The sequence below is a fragment of the Heterocephalus glaber genome, unplaced genomic scaffold, assembly GCF_053883595.1.
Source record: "Heterocephalus glaber isolate CG9 unplaced genomic scaffold, H.glaber_assembly_v1.0 deba00001461, whole genome shotgun sequence".
NCBI lineage: Eukaryota > Metazoa > Chordata > Mammalia > Rodentia > Bathyergidae > Heterocephalus > Heterocephalus glaber.
Window position 1 is genome coordinate 17,945,293 of NW_028258308.1, and position 8,897 is coordinate 17,954,189.

Sequence of the window (8,897 nt, forward strand, 5' to 3'; positions counted from 1 at the left end):
TTGATGAATTTGTGCAGAGGAATACAATTTAGCCCATAACAGGGCCCAGTTTTGCAGTAAGTGCCCAAGCAGAGCAAACTGGGGCCAGATGTCCTGAGAGGCAAAAGGGTCTGGCATGGCCTCCCTGTCAGAGAACTGACAGAGAGGGAACATGACTCTGGAGTTGAGTGTGAGGGTGAGAAGGACTGGAATGTGGTGGGCAAGTAGGCAGAACCTAGATCAGGGGTTAGGGTTTTATTCTACAAGCAGTGGGAGGATTCTGAAGGATTCTAAAGAGAAGATTTCTTAGAGGAATTTGCAACTGTCTTTTAATGAGACGGCTACAGTCCCATTACAGTTGAATTTGCTGAGACTACAGTGTTATTTATATGTAGTCTTTGCATTCTATTTTTTTCATTCCTAAGTAAAAATGTTTGTGCACCTTTAACTTTTGGTCTGATTTTCATCCCCACAAATAAATGATATTAATTTAATTAATGGCTCCCCCTTCTGAATAAAAACCACCTTTCCATTAAAAAAGAAGATAGAGTGTTCACTTTGGCAGCACATATGCTGAAATTAGAATAATACAGAGAAGATTATCATGGCCTCTGTGCAAAGATAACACACAAATTCATGAAGCTGTCCATATTTTTAAGACCTGGGATCCTTCCCAAATGAGAATCCACAAGCAGTTCACTGACTTGCATGATGAGATTATTAAGCATATTACTTCCATCAGTACTGAGCTAGGAATGAAGGTAGAAGTCACTATTGCAGATGCCAAAGGTAAGTTTTTCAATAAATTGATTATCGGTTGTTAAAAAAGGATATATTCAACTACTGGTTCCAGGCACACACTATTTTCCTCAAACAGTTTGGAGCGAGGAGTGATGCATCACCAATTGTAGCACCTCAAAATCAACATTCATTCCAAAGCTGTAATCTTTTCAAATGCATTTTATTTTTCCATGTTGGGGGTTGAACCCAGGGCCTTCCACATGCTAGGCAAGTGCTCTAGTGCTGAGCTACATAGCCAGCCCTCACCTTTTTGATTTTTTCAATCAAAAATTCCTCACATGATAGATTCTGCCAAACTGATTTTTATGCAAATCAGCATAAATAAAACTTCGTAGCTTGTTCTGAATGCTTTGTAATCTGAAAGTAATATTAGTTTTAACAACTCATCACATTTTTTTTTTTTAACTTTAAACTGGGTCCTCGGTTCAGGCTGCACTCCTTTCAAACCAAAAAAAGGTCCAGTGTTTTCTGTTTTCCATATTGAAATGGAATGTCATTTGAGAAAAAGATTCTGTTGCTTTAAAAAAAAATCAAAGCTATAAATATTGTTAGTCTTATTTCAATTTCAGGTCATTAGAGATAAATAAGGAGAACACAACCAGCCATGCTTTGATACACCATATGATTGAAGGAAGGAAGTGGGTAGGCCCAGCAACATAGGCTGTGTTAAGACTCAGTTGAGCAAGCTCACAACGGGTGAGGCAGGCAGGGCCAGCCATGTCGGAACACCAACTTCACGGGTACATCATCAATGGAGTTGTGCTCAAGTTGTCTCCACTTTTCTTTGTTTCACCTCCTATCTTGATTTAAAAAAAAACAAACTTCTTCGCCTTTCTAACAGTATAGAACCACCAGAATTATGGCCATGTGTTTCACAACATATGCGGTTGATGTCGTGCTTTTATGACACTTAATGACAAACCTTTTTTTTCTGATTGAGAAATTGGAAGAACATCATCTAACCCTTTTATCTCTCACAATGCTTCTTTTTCTCTTGGTACCGGGAATCGAACTCCAGTCCTTGCGCTTGTGCAGCAGGCGGTGAAACCACTGAGCTAAATCCCTGGCCTCTCTCACTGCTTCTTTTTAACTGGTCACATATATACTTTTGTTGTTTGTGGATATTTTTGTTTATTATGAACTTAAATATGATAGGAAATATTTATGCTATACATTGAGGGTAAAAGAAAATTAAGTTTTGGTGTTTTGTAAGTCCACAAAGATAATCATATATAAAATTAAAGAGAAGTACATCAGAATATTAACAGTGATTGCCTTTGGTGAGACTATGAGTAGCTTTTGTTTTTGTCTATTGAGAAATTACCATTTTTGAGAATGGATTTTATTTTTGTCATAAAATTTTAGATAAATTTTATAGGTAATTTTAGAAATGTACTCTCTGATGCTGATGTTTTTTTATATAAGTTACTTGTAACTTTCAGCTGTTTATTTCCACAGTGCTTCGAAAAAGAAAGCACTGGAGTTTATATCCAAGATATTTTAAAGTATAATCTGTTGAGAATTTTTAAATTTATTTACCTTCAAGTGACATAGAAGATCTCCTATAAATGCTATGTTCTCAAAGTATTTACAAAAGGATTTGTTTTTGTTTTAGCAGTTCAAAAAATATTGTCTCTTCAGAGGAACATATAATGAATATGAACAAACTTTGGAATTCAGTGCTCCTGAAATATAAAAATAATTTTTAAACTTAAAAATTATGTTTTAAATATGATATTTGAAAAAGGTTAAGAATTCAAAGAAATGTGAATTTTTAAATCTTTATACATTTCATTTAGCTTACATGCATATTCTACTTACTGTATTCTTAGCAATAAATTCAAATTCTTAAATCTCAAACATGAATGAGGACTCTAAGAAAAAATGAAGTTTTTGTTTGAGTTAGTTCTTTTGGCTTTCTTTTTGGTACTTTCATATTTACTCATCATATTGTCTATTTTGCTTGCTTGACTTCCGTATATAACCAGATTAGCAGAAGAGGAAAGAGAAGAACATCTCATTTGGGCAATGAGGGAAATGATCTCTCTCTCTCTCTCTCTCCCTCCCTCTCTCTCTCTCTCTCTCTGACACACAGACACACATGCATGTGCACACACACAACACAGATCCTCATTTTGGAATTCAGAACATTTTTTTTCTCACAGAAATAAGAAACACCAATATTATAAGTATGTAGTTTACCTTCATTCTGGGTTAAAAATAGGTTGTGGGCTGGCTTGAGACTACACAAATTGATTACATTGTATATATGGAGAAATGTCATTTGCACTTAAGCAGCTATTTTGAGAAGAATCTGTGAGAGCACACTGAATGTGTGGGTCTGGGACTGTCCCAAAGAGCAGGGCTGTGCTCAGCATTTTGGAGGAAGCGAGGAGAAAAGAGACTTGCTTCCTCATCTCAGGGTGCTTGCAGAGTACCCTGGGAGACAAGCCTGCAATGAAAAGATTGGTTCTGCAAGATAAAAAAGGTTTGGAACCTAGTCCCAGGTAACACTTTCATGTATTCATCTGTCTGTTCATTTAACACCTCTTTCTTGACTTTATAGTGTATCTCTATTTTTATATTTTTTCTGTATATTAAATGACATTCTAAAATTAATAATACACCATTTCAGTCAAACATTCGTTTGCTATAGACATTTGTAGTGGCAAAATTACTTAAAAGAACTTGAATATTTGTCAGTAGTGAATGACTGAATAAACTGTGGTTGATCAATTCTGTGAGACATTATACACCCACAAAGAAGAGTATCTGTTGGCTGGGTGTGGTGGTGGCACATGCCTATTATCTCAGCACTCTGGGTGGCTGAGGCAGGAGGATCTCAAATTTTAGACCAGCCTGGGCAATTTAATAACTTAGTAAGACCCTTCTGAAAGGTTAAAAAAAAAAAATTAAAGGGCTGGGTTGTAGCTCAGTGGAAAGACTGTGGGTTCAACCCCTAGCACACACACACAAAAAGTAAAATTCAAGGTGCAAGGAAATTTCATATTTTGGTCTCTTGTGCAAAGACAACAGTGATTCCTCCCCTAAAAACTTTGAATTTAAAAGGATGAAGGTATATGTACCAAATTATCAATATTGATCACTTGTATATGTTGAAAAAATAATTATAATACAAAATGAAAACAATGTTAAATAGAAAAATTAAAATAATTTTAATTTTTGATTTTTATTTTATTAAGTAGTCTAGTGTATGTGTGTGTACTTGCATCTGTATTTGTATTTGTACATAAAGTTCTCTGGGTAATTAATTATAAACAGATATTTCTTGACTGCCCACTATGTTTATGTCACGTCAGGGTCTTCTGGTAAGAGTCTTTTGACCCCAAATCACCCAACAGACCCACATGGTGTTTCTAAATGGGCAGTCATTTCAGTTCCCTATGATATCTGTCTACTCTCCAGGTGGGAACGTCCCCATCTTAGTCCTTTTGTATATTTCGACAGCCTGATGGATAAGAGTTTCCGAAAGCCAAGGTGGGTCCTACTCCCACTGTAGAGGTCCTTGTGCTAATGAGTTCTCCTACCTCACCTTAAAGCACTAACATGGCTGCCTTCTAGCAGGCTGATGAACTGAGAAGGAAGCCAGCTGCTGGCAGAGTCTAGTCTGCTGACTACACTTTGAGAATAAAGTGCTGAGTACATTTCTGCTCATCATTACTTATAAGCCCACAGCATAAGTTCATACACCATGAGTGCTTTAGTCCAGTTTCCTCTACCTCTTCTGAGCAATTATTCATCAGGAAACAGATGGATATTACATGAACATGATACTTTCTTCAGTCAAGCACAAAGCTACATAATTAGATAGTGCTCTGGTTTGGATGTGGCTTGAGGGTGTCCCCCAGATGTTCATGTACTGGAAGTTTGATTGCCAGTGTGGTGGTGGTGAGGTGGTAGAACCTTTAAGAGATGGGGACTAGTAGAAAGCGATTAGATCCTTAGGTGTGCCACATTTGGAAGGAATTAATGTGGTTTCCTTGGAAACCTGGTTACTTCCCAAGAAAGTTGGTTGTCATTAAAAACAAAAACAAAAACACACATGCCTGGCCCCTGAATCTTTTGGCTTCCTGTCTTGCTTTGTGATCTGTCTTGTAAGCATTCTCACCACAATGCTGTCTGACATACTGTGATGTAACCTGGAGGTCCTCACCAGAGCCAAGCAGATACTGGCACTGTGTTCTCACATGTCCAGAACTGTGGGCTAAATAAACCTCTTCCCTCTATAAAATACCCAGATATTCTGTTATAGACAAATACAGATAGCAAACAATGAAGCATAGCAAGGACTACCAAAGAAAAAGCTGCCAGCAGGTAGTGGGATTTGAGGTTTGCTTTAAAGAATAGAGTAACACAAAAAAAGGATTATGTATGTGAATAAAAGCTTTCAGACTTTTAAAAATCTACTCACCACACATCAATCTGACAAACTCATTTGGCACTATGGTCTAATCCAGTTCCATTTTTAAACAACGAGGGTTTGTTGAATTATATATTGAAGGTGTCAATAGAATTATGAAACTAGTTTCATCAACTAAAAATTGAGGATGAGAGGGGGAATCCTAAAACCAACATGTGGAAGAAATGTGTGCATTTTATGAGATCTCCAAGGCAGCTTTCAGCCTCTGAAACTATAGATTTAAAACTATTTCCTTGTGACATTTTTATTTCTGAGGAATGAAAGGGAAAAGTTACAGTCACCAAATGGGTACCTGCCGTGAATTCTTTGGGCCCTCTCAGGGCATTCATTAGTAGACAGCTGATGTAATGATTGTGGTGGACTCACTTGTGGTCGCATTCAGGATGAATGGAAAAGTAGCCTCAAGTTACTTGTTAACTCAGTATTTCACCCACAAGTTCCTTTAATTACATGGGTATGTCTATTCCATAACATCAAACATCTGGTGAAAACTAAAGAAATATCTTATATCCAGATGTTTAGCTTATAGCCATGCAGGTGGAACATCTGTGCACTAAAATAGTTTTTTACCCAGACAGTTGGTAGTATGTGCCTGTAGTCCAGCTTCTGCTTGGGGTCCAAAAGGTGCTAAGCCCCAGAGTAAAAGTCTCTGCCCACCAATGTGAAGAGGGGAGAACTGATGTGACACCCAGACCACCACCTGGGATGGAGCTGCCATCCTCCTATGCTGTTTGTACAAATAAACCTGAAACAGGAAACAAACAAATAAAAAACCAAAACAATGACAGAAAAACCCAAGTGTATTTTCAGAGTAACAATAAATCTAATGATCTTGATATTGTGATGAACTTTAATCAGAAAATTAACTATTTCATATAATTCAACAAAATGAATAATATATATATTCATGCCCTAATGCTATTTAGTAATATGTATATATGCATGGATATATATATTTATATACATATGCATATATGCTATATATACAGAGAGAAAGAGAGACAGACTTATGAGAGGTATGGCTCTTGTAAGTATAGAAGTCCCACAGTGCCGGCTGCAAGCTGAAAAAGCCAAGAAAGCCAGTGGTATCAATCTAAGTTTAAAGTTCTGAGGACCTGGCAAGATGATGATGTACGTATTGGTACAAGTCTGAAGACCCAAGAATCAAGAGCCTGACATCCAAGGGCAAGAGAAAATGATGATGTCCTAGACCGGATAAGGAAATAGAATTTACCCTTCCTTCTCTTTATGTTTTACTCTGGCTCTCCCTCAGTAGATTGGACAATGCTTTCCCACATTAGGGAAGGACCTTCTTTAGTCAATCTACCAATTCATATGCTCATCTCTTTCAGAAACACTGTCACAGACATGTACAGAAATACTGGTGGTACCAGCTATCTGGGCTTCCTTTAACCCTGTCAAGTTGACACATAAAATTAACTATCATACACACACAGACACACATATGCTGCTACAGTCTTCAACAAAATTTCAACATATGTCTACTTACTTTTAATGATATTATGAGACTGGTGAGAGATTTGGACCAAGCCAAGTTATCTCAGCTTTTACCACCAAAAAAAGAAGGAAATCAAATAGAACATTCACTGAATTATAGAGTATTCGCCAGCCACTCTGTTGGATGGTTAAGCCATCATCACCCCGATAGGCCTTTCCCCTTGAGGTTGGGATCTGATTTTCAGTTCAGTGCTTGATCTTTTTTTGCCTGGACTGCGAGAGCAGGCTCCTTACTGTTATCTCTGCTTCTACTTTTGTTTCCCAATACTTCATTCTGTTTGGATACTCCTGAGTGCTATTAAAATACCATGTCACTTTCCTGCCTAAAGCTCTTCACACATTTCCCCTAGCAATTAGAAAAAAATCCCCATACACTCTTTAATGACCTTCAAACCCTCTCTCTGCATGCAGTCTCCCCTTGCCTATCCACCTCTGTCATTTCACCAGGGACTCTTCTTTTCCCTGCTCATATGCTTTTATGCAGGGTTGACACACCACAGTCCACAGGCAAAATCCAAGCACTTCCTATTTTTGAACAGCCCTTGAACCAAGAACACTTTTTATGTTTTTAAATGGGGGAAAAAAGAACAATATTTTGTGACACTTGAAAATCATGTGCAATTCAAATTTCAGTGTCCATAAATAAAGTTTTAGTGCAACACAGCCATACTTGTTTGTTTATGTATCACCCAGGGTTGTTTTTGTGCTAAAATAACAGAGTTGAGCAGTTGCAAGCAAGACGGGATGGCTTACAAAGCTTAAAATATTTACCAGCTGGCCCTTTACAAAAGAAGTTTGCCACCCCTGCTTTAGCCACACCAGCCTCCTTCTGTTCCTAAAACTTACCTTGTGCAGTACCTTTCCAGTGTTTTCTATTTCCTACTCCCTCTTTCTGGAATACTTTGGTCCAGCTTTTCATATGGCTGATTCTTACTCATAAGGTATTACTTAACTTGCACAAAGCCAGCAGAAGGTCACATACTATTGGACTGTATCTCTTAAAAATGGCCAGTTTCTGAACCTTGGATGGAGAGCTTTGTTTCAAGATTCTTTCATTTCTATCAAAAAATGAAATCCTTCACACTAAAATTAGGAACAAGACAAGGATGTCCACTATCACCACTCCTGTTCAATAAACTCCTGGAAACAGTAGCCACAGCAATTAGACAAAAGAAAGAAATAAAAGGAATAAAGATAGCAAATGAAGAAGTCAAATTGTCATTATTTGCAGATGACATGATACTTGATATAGAAGACCCCAAGAACTCCACCAAAAGTCTTCTAGACTTAATAACCAAATTCAGAAAAGTCTCTGGATATAAGGTCAACACACAAAACTCAATAGCCTTCCTGTACACAAAACAACAGACTCACAGAGAGAAATGGGGCAAACAATTCCTTTCACAATAGCATCCCAAAAAATTGGAATACCTAGGAATCAACCTAACAAAAGAAATCAAAAACCTTTACTCCAAAAATGATAGCACTCTGAAAAGAGAGCTTGAAGAGGATATTAGAAAGTGGAAAGACATCCCTTGCTCCTGGGTAGGAAGAATCAATATAGAGAAAATGGCCATAATTCCAAAACTGCTAAATAGATTCAATGCAAACCCACTTGAAATTTCAGCAACATACTTCACAGACCTTGAGAAAACAATCCAAAAGTTCATTTGGAACAAGAAGAGACCCAGAATAGCAAAAGCAATTCCAGGCAACAGAGATATGGCAGGGGGTATCACAATCCCCAACTTGAAACTATACTACAAAGCTACTGTGATAAAAACAGCATGGTACTGGCAGAGAAACAGACCTGAGGACCACTGGAACAGATTAGAAGATGTAGAAACAACTCTAATCACACTCAGCCACCTCATCTTCAACAAAGGAACTAAACACCCTCAGTGGAGGAAGGAGAGCCTCTTTAATAAATGGTGCTGGAAAAATTGGGTTTCCTCTTGCCAAAGATTAAAACTAGACCTATATCTCTCACCATGCTCTAAACTAAAATCAAAATAGATTAAAGATCTAAATATTAAAACAGAACCGCTGAACCAGCTGGAACAGAGGTTAGGTAGAACTCTTGAAGATATTGGTGTAGGAAAGGATTTTATGAACAAAACCTCAGTTGCCCGTGAACTAGCACAAACAATCAACAAGT

At 37.5% G+C, this 8,897-nt stretch overlaps 1 non-coding gene across 1 annotated transcript; it reads left to right on the forward strand.

The window, feature by feature from the left end:
- The first annotated feature begins 528 nt into the window (after window positions 1-528).
- LOC147826742 (U6 spliceosomal RNA) lies at window positions 529-635 on the forward strand. The gene has a single exon (XR_015438750.1). It is a non-coding gene; the product is annotated as a U6 spliceosomal RNA (small nuclear RNA).
- The last annotated feature ends 8,262 nt before the right edge of the window (window positions 636-8,897 follow it).